The 12,452-nt window shown below is 36.7% G+C and overlaps 1 long non-coding RNA gene across 2 annotated transcripts in view; it reads left to right on the top strand.

The window, feature by feature from the left end:
- The window catches only part of LOC137625313 (uncharacterized), a 39,787-nt gene extending 27,953 nt beyond the window's left edge, over positions 1–11,834 (top strand). For both annotated transcript variants that reach the window (XR_011040835.1, XR_011040836.1), the window contains one exon: positions 8,777–11,834. This is a non-coding gene — a long non-coding RNA (uncharacterized lncRNA). The remainder of the gene's footprint in view (positions 1–8,776) is intronic.
- The last annotated feature ends 618 nt before the right edge of the window (positions 11,835–12,452 follow it).

Raw genomic sequence — 12,452 nt, 5'->3', positions numbered from 1 at the left:
GTACTAACGTAGGAGTGATAATAGGTACCTTGTTCTATAATTTTTCACGTACTTTAGCATTACTCCTTATATGGTGATTGTGTAAGGATAATCTATAAAGATTGAGCTTTTTATGCTTAGACACAATTGTACAAATGGCAGTTTTTCATGGTTGATCTCCAAACAATCGGAGGTCACTGTTAAGGGCTTTAAGTTCCATTCATGGATTGTCCACTCCACAATTTTGGCAAGAGTTGAGCTTTACTACATGGAGTCTTTAAAAGATCTATTTGAGGAAAATGTACCAGAGGTTGGTATTAGGGGCTATGGAAGGTCTTAGATGACCCCAGGCCCTCAGCATTTCCATTGAAAAGTGATGGTTTGGGAGACCTCTCATAGAACTCTCTCTTGAACTGGTGTCTTTTGCAACAAGGTTCTAGATGAAAGTACCAGCCCCATTCCTTCTGGCCATCAAGGAGAAAGATTTCTTAATGACTATAGTCCTGGTTGATGCTTGCTTTCAGGTTCCTTTCCATCCTGGATTTAGAAATTAAGAGGTTTCTTGGCAGGAATAAGGTCTACCTTTTCAAAATGCTGTGCCTAGGCCCTTTCAATAGTGCCTCAGGTCTAAGCTGAATTTTTGACTACACACAGGCTCATGCCTGAGAGGATGTCTGACATCTAGACGGTGGGCTCCTGCTATCAGAATTATGAACCCTTCCTGTTTGCCACAGGAAGTTTCTCCTAGAATTGGAGAACCTAACTGAGCCTAAAGGAATCTAGCCTTGTCCCTCAACAATGTGTCAGATTCCTAGGCAGGAAAATTGGTTATCAAAACCTTAGTTCTCATCTTATGGTATTGAAGTTCAGGGAAGACCGAAGCTTCTGGGTCATCTCTCCAGGAGAAGTTGGTTCCCTTTGTTAGGATTAGCCCTCCCTGGATGTATTATTGGGCACTAATATTGACCCCTCCTGCAACTGTGGTGACAGATCTCCTCTGGCGTCGGAGGCAGGAAACGCTACTGGTGGATATTCCTACAGGTTTCACTTCAATCTTTCCTTTTTCGGATGCTGCTCGCCAAAATTGGGAGCACTGGCCCTTGGGAGCATAAGATTGCAGGCCTATTATCCAATAAGACAAACCTACCGTATTGATTACTTTCTAGATTAAAGCTGCATACTTGGTGTTCCTTTTCTCGGACCCCCTTGGTGACCACTCATGGTGTTGAATAACCCTAATTCTCCATGGTACTCAGTGATGTTGAATAAACCTACATCTCCAGTACAACGTGATGTTGAATAAACCTTGGTCTCCACGGTAGTGACCTAATCAGAGATCAAGGGGAGACACTAAATCCCTCTTGCTGTGACAATTATCAGTGGCAATTTATCATTAAGAGATAGGTTTGCTGTTATTGCTTGACCTTGAGCAAGTCTTCAGGCTAAAGGGATTCATCCTCCTTGCATGGGGACATCCAGTTTTTTTTAGGAACTTGAAACTGACTGCCCTTGGGAATTCAATCCCATCTTGCAATGTAAATTAGGTTCTTAGATCCCTCATGTCCTCCTATAAACTCTTAGGGAATGTTTGGACAGTCCTTACTCTTTATTATTATTAGCTAATCTACCACCTTAGTTGGAAAAGCAGGATGCTATAAGCCCAGGGGCTCAGTGGAAAAATAGCCTAGTGAGGAAAGGAAATAAGGAAGCATAAAATAAATGAGTTTACCCTCCAAGTAGAGAAGTCTACTCCAAAACAGTGGAAGGCAATGGTACACAGGCTAAGGAACTTCCCAAGACTAGAGAAAAATTGTTTGATTTTGTAATGTCCCCTTAGAAGAGCTGTTTACTGAAGCTAAAGTCTCTTCTACTCTTATCAAGTGGAAATTAGCCACTGAACAGTTTCATTGCAGTGCAGTAATTAACTCCTTAAATTAAGAAAAGTTCTTGGTTAGTGTATGAGGAAAGGAAAATGTAGTGTATGAGGAAAGGAAAATATGTAGAGAGTAGACCAGACTATTGTGTATGTGTAAGCAAAGGAAAATGAGCCCTAAAGTGTTGTCTTACTATCTACCCAAGCAAATGATTCAATAACCTGTCTTCTGCAGTTTGCACAGCTTGTCTTTTTTTTTGCCCACACAAGGGCAGTGAGAATTATATTTCAAATCTAACTAGTTAACACCAGATTTGGCTACTCACAATCTTGTCTCTTGAGCCTACAAAGTTCTTGTTTTTTTGCGCAACAATCTTCCGCAAAAACCTGTGCCTCAAGTGTGGGGGAGGGGGGGGGGTTGGTAGTGTCTTCAAGAAACTACCCCCTGAACTTGCCACTAGACTAATAGATTTCAATTAACATGTTAGCCCTCAGCATGTGAAACAACCCTTGCAAGAAGACATAAAGGAGGAGTTGAAGTATAAATCACTGGAACCCTGGTCAACGTTGTGCCCTTGAACTGGTAGAGATATCTTTATGCAAGAGAGATTGGTTCACTCACTTGTATTAGAGTACGCAGCATATGTACCGCTTGCAAGAACATGGCAGGTAATGTTGAATTTGCTAGCGCAGCTAGCGATGGGGTAGCAAAAAAACATTAGGAAGTGAATTGTAGATAATTGATACTTATATTTCATGCCACCTACATGAACTAAAGGGCTTAATTTTTCTAACTGGTTATTTTGTTTATCATGCATTTCTGACAATTATTGCTGCTAGGTGCTAGTATTAGGTATTTCCCCACCTAAAATAAAATTCCCAACAGGGCCTCACCAAACCTTGTAGGATGGAAAAAGGAGCAAGATAAAATTTTAACAAGAAAATAAGGACATGTAGGCCTATGAAAATAAATCCTAAATGTAGCATATATTTAAAAACCTTTAATTGTGCCCTCCTCTTCCTCAACCCCTGTACAGTAGTTTACCAAACAGACGAGAGATTAGTTTTTAACCGCATACAATACCTTTATCAGAACACTTATTTAAAACTTGAGCGAGCTATGGTAGAACAAAAGCCAACAAAATACTAGCTCTTAAGGTAATTTGAAATACGATTAACACTGCCATGAACGACTCCATAGCAAATGAGATTGAAAATGAAAGTTTATATCCCAAATATTCCTGTCGAGTAGGTCCCATGTTTTGGTATTTCATTACTATCCTTTTTGATTAGAAACTTAATTGAAATTACTTAATTGAAATTACTTTAAATGATTGAAAAAAAAAAGTTTAAAAAAAGTTAGTTTAGAAATCCGTACAAAGTTGGATATAAACATTACTGTTAATTATTCAAGCATATCTAGCTCCTGTCGTTGCCTTCCCAACACGACTTGAGTTTAATAGCTTTTTTGTTAACCTACACCTTACATTGGTAATGGAAAAATACAAAAATGTTAGTGAAAACATTGAAATCCAAGATTATTTTTAGGCTTTCAGCACGTTATGGTGTCAACTAAAGCTAGGTTATTGAATGAAATTTTTTAATACCTGCTTAGGATTTAACTTAATTTGTGAAGCATAAGTTGATTTAGTGTGGGGCATTTTAAGTTTTCGTAAGGAATCTATTTAGTTTTTATGCTTTGTATTGGAAGATTACTTCAGTGAGAGAACTTACTCGTATAACTAATAGTAATAGCTAAACTATTAACTGAAAGATATTGGTACTGATGCAATATTCAACATGAAGTTTTGAATAAGTCGAGAAATTTAAGATACTTATGTTCGTCATGTGTTCATACAATATTCTCAACAGTATTTGCAACTTGATATCACCTGATCACAACCAAAGGTAAAAAAAAGTTGGTTAGAATGCATGACAGCTAGAGATAAAATAGTCACATCCAAGGGTAAATAGTCTAATTGTTATTGAAATTCACTCAAAATAGAATAAATGCATTAAAGAATAGTTTTTTAAAATAAACTTTTTAGAATGCAATGTCTGCTTAAACTAGAAATCGGCAGACTAAATCGCTACACAGCATTTTAAAACCTTGGTGTACAGTCATAGATTTTAACATAAGTAATTGTGTGCGTGGTATTTAACACAATTGTAAAAAGTGTGGTTTCTTAAGCTATATGTATGAATTGTATGGTACCATAGAGCAAGGGAGTGTACATTGTAACTGGTATGTGCCCTTATTCTCAATACAGAAGTATTGGCTTTAGATTACCTGATTACACCCATAATGGATTTAGTGTAAATTTGTCCTATTGAAAATTTATCAAGTAAACATTTAGAATAATGAAGAAAACTGTCATGATAGCACAACATACTTAGGGTAATTAAACTGGAAGATTCATAATAGATTGGGCTATAAAGTTTGTCAGAATCACAGTCGTAAGTAGACTAGTGCCTGTATTTACTGTGTATCTGTGTAAAAGTGATAAAACCATTTTTGCTATTATACCTTAATAGGTTTACTGTCTGTTCTCTACAACCAGAGAAAATAAGTTGTCTATCTAGTAACTACCTGGTAACTACCCAAGTTACTAATCAACTCCACTACTATCTGCTGTGAGGCAAGCTTCACTTCTCTCTTGGTCGGGTCAAGAGGAAGATCTTCCCTCCCTCTTGCCGTTTTACGATCGCCCGAGAACACCTTGAATGCGTGGAGTTGACTGGTGCTTTCCTCTTTGAAGCAGCTATGCTGGAAGGTTTCTACCTTTCCCTCTGTCGTACACAATTCTGGTGTGGTTCGTACATCTGATAAGAAATTGTAATATCTGGGTTCTTGGCATTGATCTCTTAAGAATGCTCTGGGTTCTCCTGAAGTTCTCCCTTATTGTATCCTTTTCTAATGTGCGGTCATCCTCAGGTCGTGTTATGTCCACGATATGGAATTTAATAGTTTTTTAATATTGTCAGAGCATGATTGTATCATTACTGTATTAATGTGTTGACACCTCACGTACTCTAGCAGCCCTGTCTACACGAGCTGCTTTACTTTTGCTTGCTGACGACGACGTCACTACTGTGCATGTTGTGATGTAACGTGCCGCCACCCTTGCGTACTGATGTCACAATGCACTACATGTACTGGCGATGGCAGCCCTCTTCACTGTGCAGGATTTTGTTTTTGTAGTTGTGAGTTGCTGTCCTCCCAATGGGAGAAATATTCTCTATAGAGAAATGAGCAAAGTGGGATAGTTCCCTTTCCATGTCTTACACAAGCGTAAGCTCCCTCATATGATACTGTCTTCCTGCCCTGTCCTCTTTTACTGTACTCCTCGGAGACCCGGGTAACTGAGGACGACGGCCAATATTTCCACGCAATGTATTGGCAATACTTTTAATATATAGCCCATGGGGCATATAAATGTTATTTCTTGTTGCGATCCTAGGGACGCAATACCTGATCGTACTGTTTCTCATGCGCATACACGTGCGGATGTTTTTCTTATGCACATAGATGTGTGGTTATGCCTACAGAAACGTATGGACAGATGGCAGTTCTTCATAGATGATCCCCAAACAGTAGGTGGTCACTTTTAAGGGCATAAAGTTCCATTTAGGATTGCCCACTCAACAAATTCGGCATGAGTCCGGCCATACTACATAAAGGAGTCTCTAAAGAATTTTTGAGGAAAATATACAAGAGGTTGGCGTTACGGTCTATGGAAGGTAGTTAGATGACCCCAGGCCCTCAACCTTTCTATTGAAGAGTCAGATGGGTCGGGAGACCTCTCATATAACTTCCTCTTGAATTGGTCTGTTTTGCAACAAGGTTCTTGATGGAAATCAGTCCCATTCCTTCTGGCCAGCAAGAAGAATGAATTCTTAATGACTATAGTCCTGGTTAATGCTTGCTTTCAGGTTCCTTTCCATCCTGGATTTAGAAAGTAAGAGGTTTCTTGTCAATATTAAGGTCTACCTTTTCAAAATGCTGTGCCTAGGCCTTTTCCATAATGCCTCAGGTTTTCACTGGAGTTTTTACACTTAACAGAGACTCATGCCTTCTAAAATGTCTGGCATCTAGACAACGGGCTGCTCCTAGCTGAATCGTAAACCCTTCCTTTGCCACAGGAAAATTCTCCTAGACTAATGAAAGAATTTGAGAGCCTAACTGATCCTAGCAGTCTAGCCTCATCCCTTAATGATGTATCAGATATTTGGGCAGGAAAATTGGTTATCGAAACTGTAGTTTTCATCTTCTGGTTTGGGATTGAAATAATTGGAAGTAGAGTTTTCTCGAAAGGCCGAAGCTTCTGGGTCATCTATCCTCAGGAGAAGCTAGTCCCCTTTGGGAGGATTAGTCTTCCCTTGGTACAGTGGTCACTAACAATGACCCCTCCTGCAGCTGTGGTAACAATCTCCACTGGTGTCTTGAGATAAGAGAGACTATTGGTGGATACTCTTACAGGTTTCACCTCGATCCTTCCATTTTCGGATGATTCTCTCCAAAATTGGGAGCACTCGCCCTTGGAGAAAATAAGGTCTCAGGTCTATGGTCCAACATATGCTCTGAATGGCCTTGCGGCTCCAACGTTTGGCTTCGGGCCATAAATTTCATAAATCAATCAATCAATCTATGGTCCAACAAGACAAATCTTCCATATTAATTACTTGTACATTGAAGCTGCATGCTTGGTGTTACTTCTCTCAGACCCTTGATGACCACTCCATGGTGTTGAATTAACCTAAATCTCCATGGTACTTAATGATGTTGAATAAACTTGCATCTCCAGTACAACGTAATGTTGAATAAACCTTTATCTCCACGGTAGTGGCCTAATCTAAAATAGTCACTATATCCTTCCTGGCCACAGCATGTGAAATAACATTGCAAGAGGACATAGTGAAGCTGTGAAAGACAATTTTATAGAACTTAAAGAAAAAATCACTGGAACCCTGGTCAACATTGTGCCCTTGTACTGGTAGAGAGATCTTTATGCAAGTGCATGGTTCACCCACCCGTAATGTAAACAACGCCACCATATGGTCCCATTACTCCACTAGACAGGGTTATTACAGGAAAGAAAGTTGACTTTTTGTGTACAATATTTAGCTTGTGTGCATGTTTAATCAACTTGTGAGAAAAGCCATATGAACATCGGTTGAGTATATCATGTAAGCTTATTGAATTGTTTTATTCTGTAATATGTAAAATTTTCATTTCCCTTTTATACTATCAATACACATGATACTATTATCCTGATTCAGAAAGTTTTTCTAAATTTTAATTTACAATGTCAGATTTCCTTCCTATGCCTTTTAATAGCAACTGTAGGATTAAAGGAAGGATTAGGTATTATGCCAAAGATATTTGAATGTTGCAGTTATATGATGCTGAGTCTCAGATGTCATATCACAGCCACTTGACAAGTTTCTTCCATTTTAATCTTTCTTTTTAGCTTGCTCTTCACAACTAAGGTTATCCCCAGCTTTTCACCACGGCTGAAATGCCTCCCCTTAAACAACACTGTGCCCTATGGTGCAAATACTTTCTGAATCATGTCATGCTACAAATATTTTAGTTTCATACAGTAGGTAGTGAGAACTTAAAGGGGGCTATTATTGATAGAAATGTGGGTAAAAGGGCCCATATATTTCCACTTCTGTGATGTACTTACTTTTACAAAGTGAGAATTTCCCCTTCTGTGGTGTAGCTTGCTCTTACGAAGTGAGAAGACTAGAATGTGCATAAAAATTTATATAAGAATTACAGAACGACCACACAGGAGAAAAGTCAGTACTGTAAATCATTGGTTCAATTATAATATGGTCCAATATTAATCTAGGACACAAACTCACATAATTGAATAGATCTGAAAATACAGTACACTATTTTGAATACCATATACAGTACTACCGGCAGAAACCTCTACTAACAAAGTTACAGATTGCAATAAAAAATGTTTTGCTCCTTTTGTTACAGCACAATCTGAGAAAGAAATTGTGAGCATCAAACATTAAATTTGTCTACTGTAAGGCTCAAGAGCCTTCATGCACAAGTTTCTACCTTCATTAAAGAAACATTACATTCTTAAGTATTCTATGAAGTCATGATTTTAGATATTCTTAATCAGATTATTTTACTGTGGCAGCTTTATTTCAGTGGGTCTGATAAATTTGTAATAATGAATTGGTTTGTCATTGTGAGGTAGGTATTTTAACTTTATAAAGGTTTTAGATTTATACTAGTGGCTGAGAAGAATTCATTGTCTTTAAATTAATTTTTCAACTAACCGGTTAGGCCTCTTGACTTTACCCTTACACATTCAACATAGATTTTTGTCAACTTATGAACGTGCCTGTTATTGTTTTTGAGTAGGGAGAAAATGTGGTCACAGTTGTAAACAAAATTTATAAGATTAATTGCAAGGAATTAGTCCTTACAGTACAGTGTGATTCACATGGGGTCCTTTGTTACGGTCGAGGTAGTGGCAGTTGGGATTCAGCATATGAAGCTTAATTTGTGGTGGATAACGGGGGAGGGTGGGCTTTGCCTAAATTGGTGGTAGCCCTCTACAGGTTGAGAGAAACGAAGAGAAGAAAGTTTTTTTTTTTTTCTTCGGCTACCCCCAAAATTGGGGTAGTGCCTTGCAGTGAATACACTACAATGACACTGCCCATGTCTTGGTATACATAATTATATTGGTAGCATTGAGATGAAGTAATTTAGTTTTACTATACAGTACATATGTGCCAGGCCAGGCACTGTTATAAATGTCAGTTATTTTGAAAGTTATTTTACATTACCTTATGGTGTAAGTTTCTCGGTAACTTGTTGTGGTAATAGTTAAGACGTCATTACTCGATGGATGTAATAGTTTAATACACCTAAATTGTTTCTGCTATTTTCAGGTTACTGACACTGTCTTCAAGCTTAAGAGCTCAGTCCCCTGCAAGATTATGGCTACTACAATCATTACTTGAAAGGGAATAAATGCTGAACTAAATAGCACATGATCTGCTGCAAATTCTTCCAGGATATACTAGTTATATTAACCAAGTGAAAATGTCTGGTTGTCCCTTGTGATGAAGGAATATTGTCAATTTTTTCTGGTATTTTTGGTAAAGTCTGTGTAAGCTACCAATGATTTTTTTATTACTATTTATACTTTTATAACAAGGTAACACTTTTGTTTTTCCATAGAACGGTTTATTTTGCATACTGTACTCTTTATACCAGGCAAGCCTTACAAGTTTGTATAGCATATAATTATCTTGCGTTACACCTTATAACGCACGATGTCCATAATTTTGCTCTACATTATTATACCAGTGTTGACAAATTTAAGCCAGGTAAAGAAGCTAATATGAATATGTTCAAAAGTTTGTACAGGAAATGTTTCAAAATCGCTCAATATAGTTTAATCATAATTCATAAACCAAGTATAAATAGGCATAACTTGACTTGCCATTGATTCACATGTAGTCTGATCCCTAGTTTTATCAGGGATCATAGCATTAATGGAAGGATAAAAAAAATCTTATAATTCAATTACTCATTACTAATTTATCTCCAGTTTACTTTTTTCTTTTACACTTGTTAATTTTTATTGGGTCCCCACACAAGTTTGCATTTGAAAGATGTTTTGCACAAAGTTATTCAAAACTTCTGAATGTACAGACATTGCAATTGTTATTCTAGGCTGTGTAGTATATGATTAAAAACTTGTTCCTGATTCACCAATGTTTGCTAGTGTTAGATAATTTGCAAGGAAACTTAATGTAAATGGCTGCTTTCTATATATTGGTAATAAGAAAAGTTTTTCATATTTTAAAGTGCATATGTATATTTTTTATTTTGCTGTTGAAAGCTTAACTTGGATGTGCAAATCTTAATGTATTTCTTACACAGGCTACTCGCTCATTTTTGCAATTTGGTACTTTGCATGTCGTGAAACTTGCTAAAATTAAGCCTCAAAAACTTCATGATAGAGTATATATGGTACCTGAAAACTTTTACATAGGAAATAATGTTAGATTTTTTTTGGCTAACTCAGCATGACATTGGTTCATAGGGTGTGATTAGGGGTTGATTTATCTTTTTGTATTCTAGTGTTCCCGAACTCTTATGTTATCTTTGTATATACCTTATTTGTCCAGGGTTTCATATTCCTTCCTTCAGAATTTTGGCCTGCATTTATAAGCTTACCAAATGCTCTACATTCCTATCCATTGTATAAAAATTCTCTATCTTTGATACTCCAACCTTTTTCCGTTTTACCCTCGCCTTATGAACACTTGACAAGCCTGTCCTGCAGTACTTCAGCTGTATTCTAGACCTTTTGAGAACTTTCAATAACTTTACTTTCTGAAAGGCAATGTTGTAGCTCGAGTGTTTAATGGTACAGTACAGTACAAAGGTTTTAATGGATATGTTGTTAGATTCAGTGATACGTTTAAGGCATAGAGGTTTACTTGTCATAACTTGTATGCAAGGTATTTCTGAATTAGGTGTTAATAGGCAATGGCTGTTATAAATTAGTAGTTATAGAGGGTCAAGGATTAAAAGGACATAGGATTAATCTATAGGAGTACCTTTATTTGAATGGGAAAAATTCAGAGGTATTGAATTTAGGGGGGATGTTGACAGGAATTTTAGGGAAACCATATTCTTGAATTTTTGGTGGCAAAAAAGAGATTTTTGGTGCTGAGTGCTTAGACTGAAAAGGGAAGAGTTTACCTTTCAAGTATGAGAAATCCTAGTTATGATTTGCTAATTAGTCATTTTTCAGTTTAAGAAATTGATATAATATAGTTGCCAGTAAGTCATAGTTGTGAAACTTTTTTAAGGGTTCAGAAACCCAATGGAATTCTGAAAAAACTTTTTAGTTATAACCTTAATTGTTACAACAGTTCGAGGTTGATAGATTTAATTGAATCCCTTTTTTTTATTATTTGCACAATAAGATCAGCAGTTTTCTATGATCACAATCACATACTGTTTAGTCATCCTGAATTCATGGGCTTAGAACTGGTTATTTCAAGTGTTTGAAAAACTGCATTCTGTCTGTTAGTAGTGATGGGAATTTTCAAGAGAACCAATAAGAAAATTACAGAACTGATAAAAACTGATAATGGAATAGTTGGAAGTAGGGCAAGTAAATTTTACTTTATCACAAGCAATGTGATACGTTGTTTTCTAGTAGATCACGCTAGTAAAACACACTGGCAACACATACGTTAGTACCGAGCGAGCGAATTGAAAACACAAATATTTACATGGGGTGATGCAGTTCCACGTTGCCTATGCACAAGCCTGGTTGAACAAATTTGTTAGTTATATTTGGGGGATGTAGTTTTATTAAGCATTCAATTTGTGGAGAATGAGAAGTTCCTTTTAATTACAGGTGTTTAGCTCATAAGACTTTGTCCTTAATTGCGAGGTATGATCAATGTAGTTCTTGTGTGATTTCTAAGATTTCTAGGAAGGTTGATAGAAAAATGTTAATTATCCCGTAAGATATGTATAAGTGAGAAGGGACAAAATGGGTGCTCTGATCTAGGTAGCACTTCCCAAGAAAAGTTTGGCATAGCCTAATACTTCAGTTTTTATAATGCAAGATAAATTGCAGTTGATGATTTTCCTTTTTTATTCCGTAAAGTTTGCTGACAGTTGTGAATTTGAAAGGTAAATTTCAAAGTAATAAATGTAGGAAGAATAGTCTGTTATAATGTAGAAATCAAATTCCCTTGGTATTTTTCCCCCAGCCATAAATACTGATTTTCATCAAGCATTTTAGATAGGCATGTGATTTGAGGTAGAGGTCTGAAGGTATGAAAACAATTGCCTTCTGGTACATATTACCAATTTTTGAAAGGTTTACCACTTGTTGATTTTAGGTTATAAAATTTAAAAATTTTTAACCAAAAATTTCAAGGTTGTGAAATATTCTAGATTTAGTAATCCTAATTATTTTGTGTGGGGGGGGGGGTGTTGTTGTGTTGTGGGTTGGTGATAGTCTTTGTGCCTAAACCTCTTCAAATTTTACTAAATTCCTCCTTTCGCCCTTATTGTCCACTATATAGCACTATAAATTTATATTTCTATTCCTTGTATCTTACCCAATCCAACCCAACCCATATCCCTCCTCACTACATCTATCCATCTGATCTGCTGACACCCCACACTCCTCTTCCTCGTCACTGGTATATTCTTAACTCAGATTAGTTCCACCTCCTCCCTTCATATCACATGGACATGCATCTGAGAAGCTTCCTTAGCCATATCTTTTAAATTATAAATACTACACAATCTTCTTTCCTTTACTTTTCCATTAGTGATATTTTAACCATGCTCATCCATGTTCCTTGCAAATGCTTAGCTAAAGGAAAGTAAAATAGTGTCATTCCCATGTCCTTTATTGGGTTGGCGATGTCAGGATGCCAGAACTTAAAATCATTCATTCTTTATTTGGCTGTTGAAATGTTAACTTAATGGAATTTCAGGCACCCTAGTCACCTCCAAATAATTTCTTGATAATACTGTTTTTTTTTTTTTTTCTAACATAGCAAAGGTAATCTTAAACTT

Source organism: Palaemon carinicauda, chromosome 32, assembly GCF_036898095.1.
Source record: "Palaemon carinicauda isolate YSFRI2023 chromosome 32, ASM3689809v2, whole genome shotgun sequence".
Taxonomy (NCBI): domain Eukaryota; kingdom Metazoa; phylum Arthropoda; class Malacostraca; order Decapoda; family Palaemonidae; genus Palaemon; species Palaemon carinicauda.
Note: the sequence above shows the minus strand (reverse complement) of the source record. Positions and strands in the feature narration are given on the sequence as shown.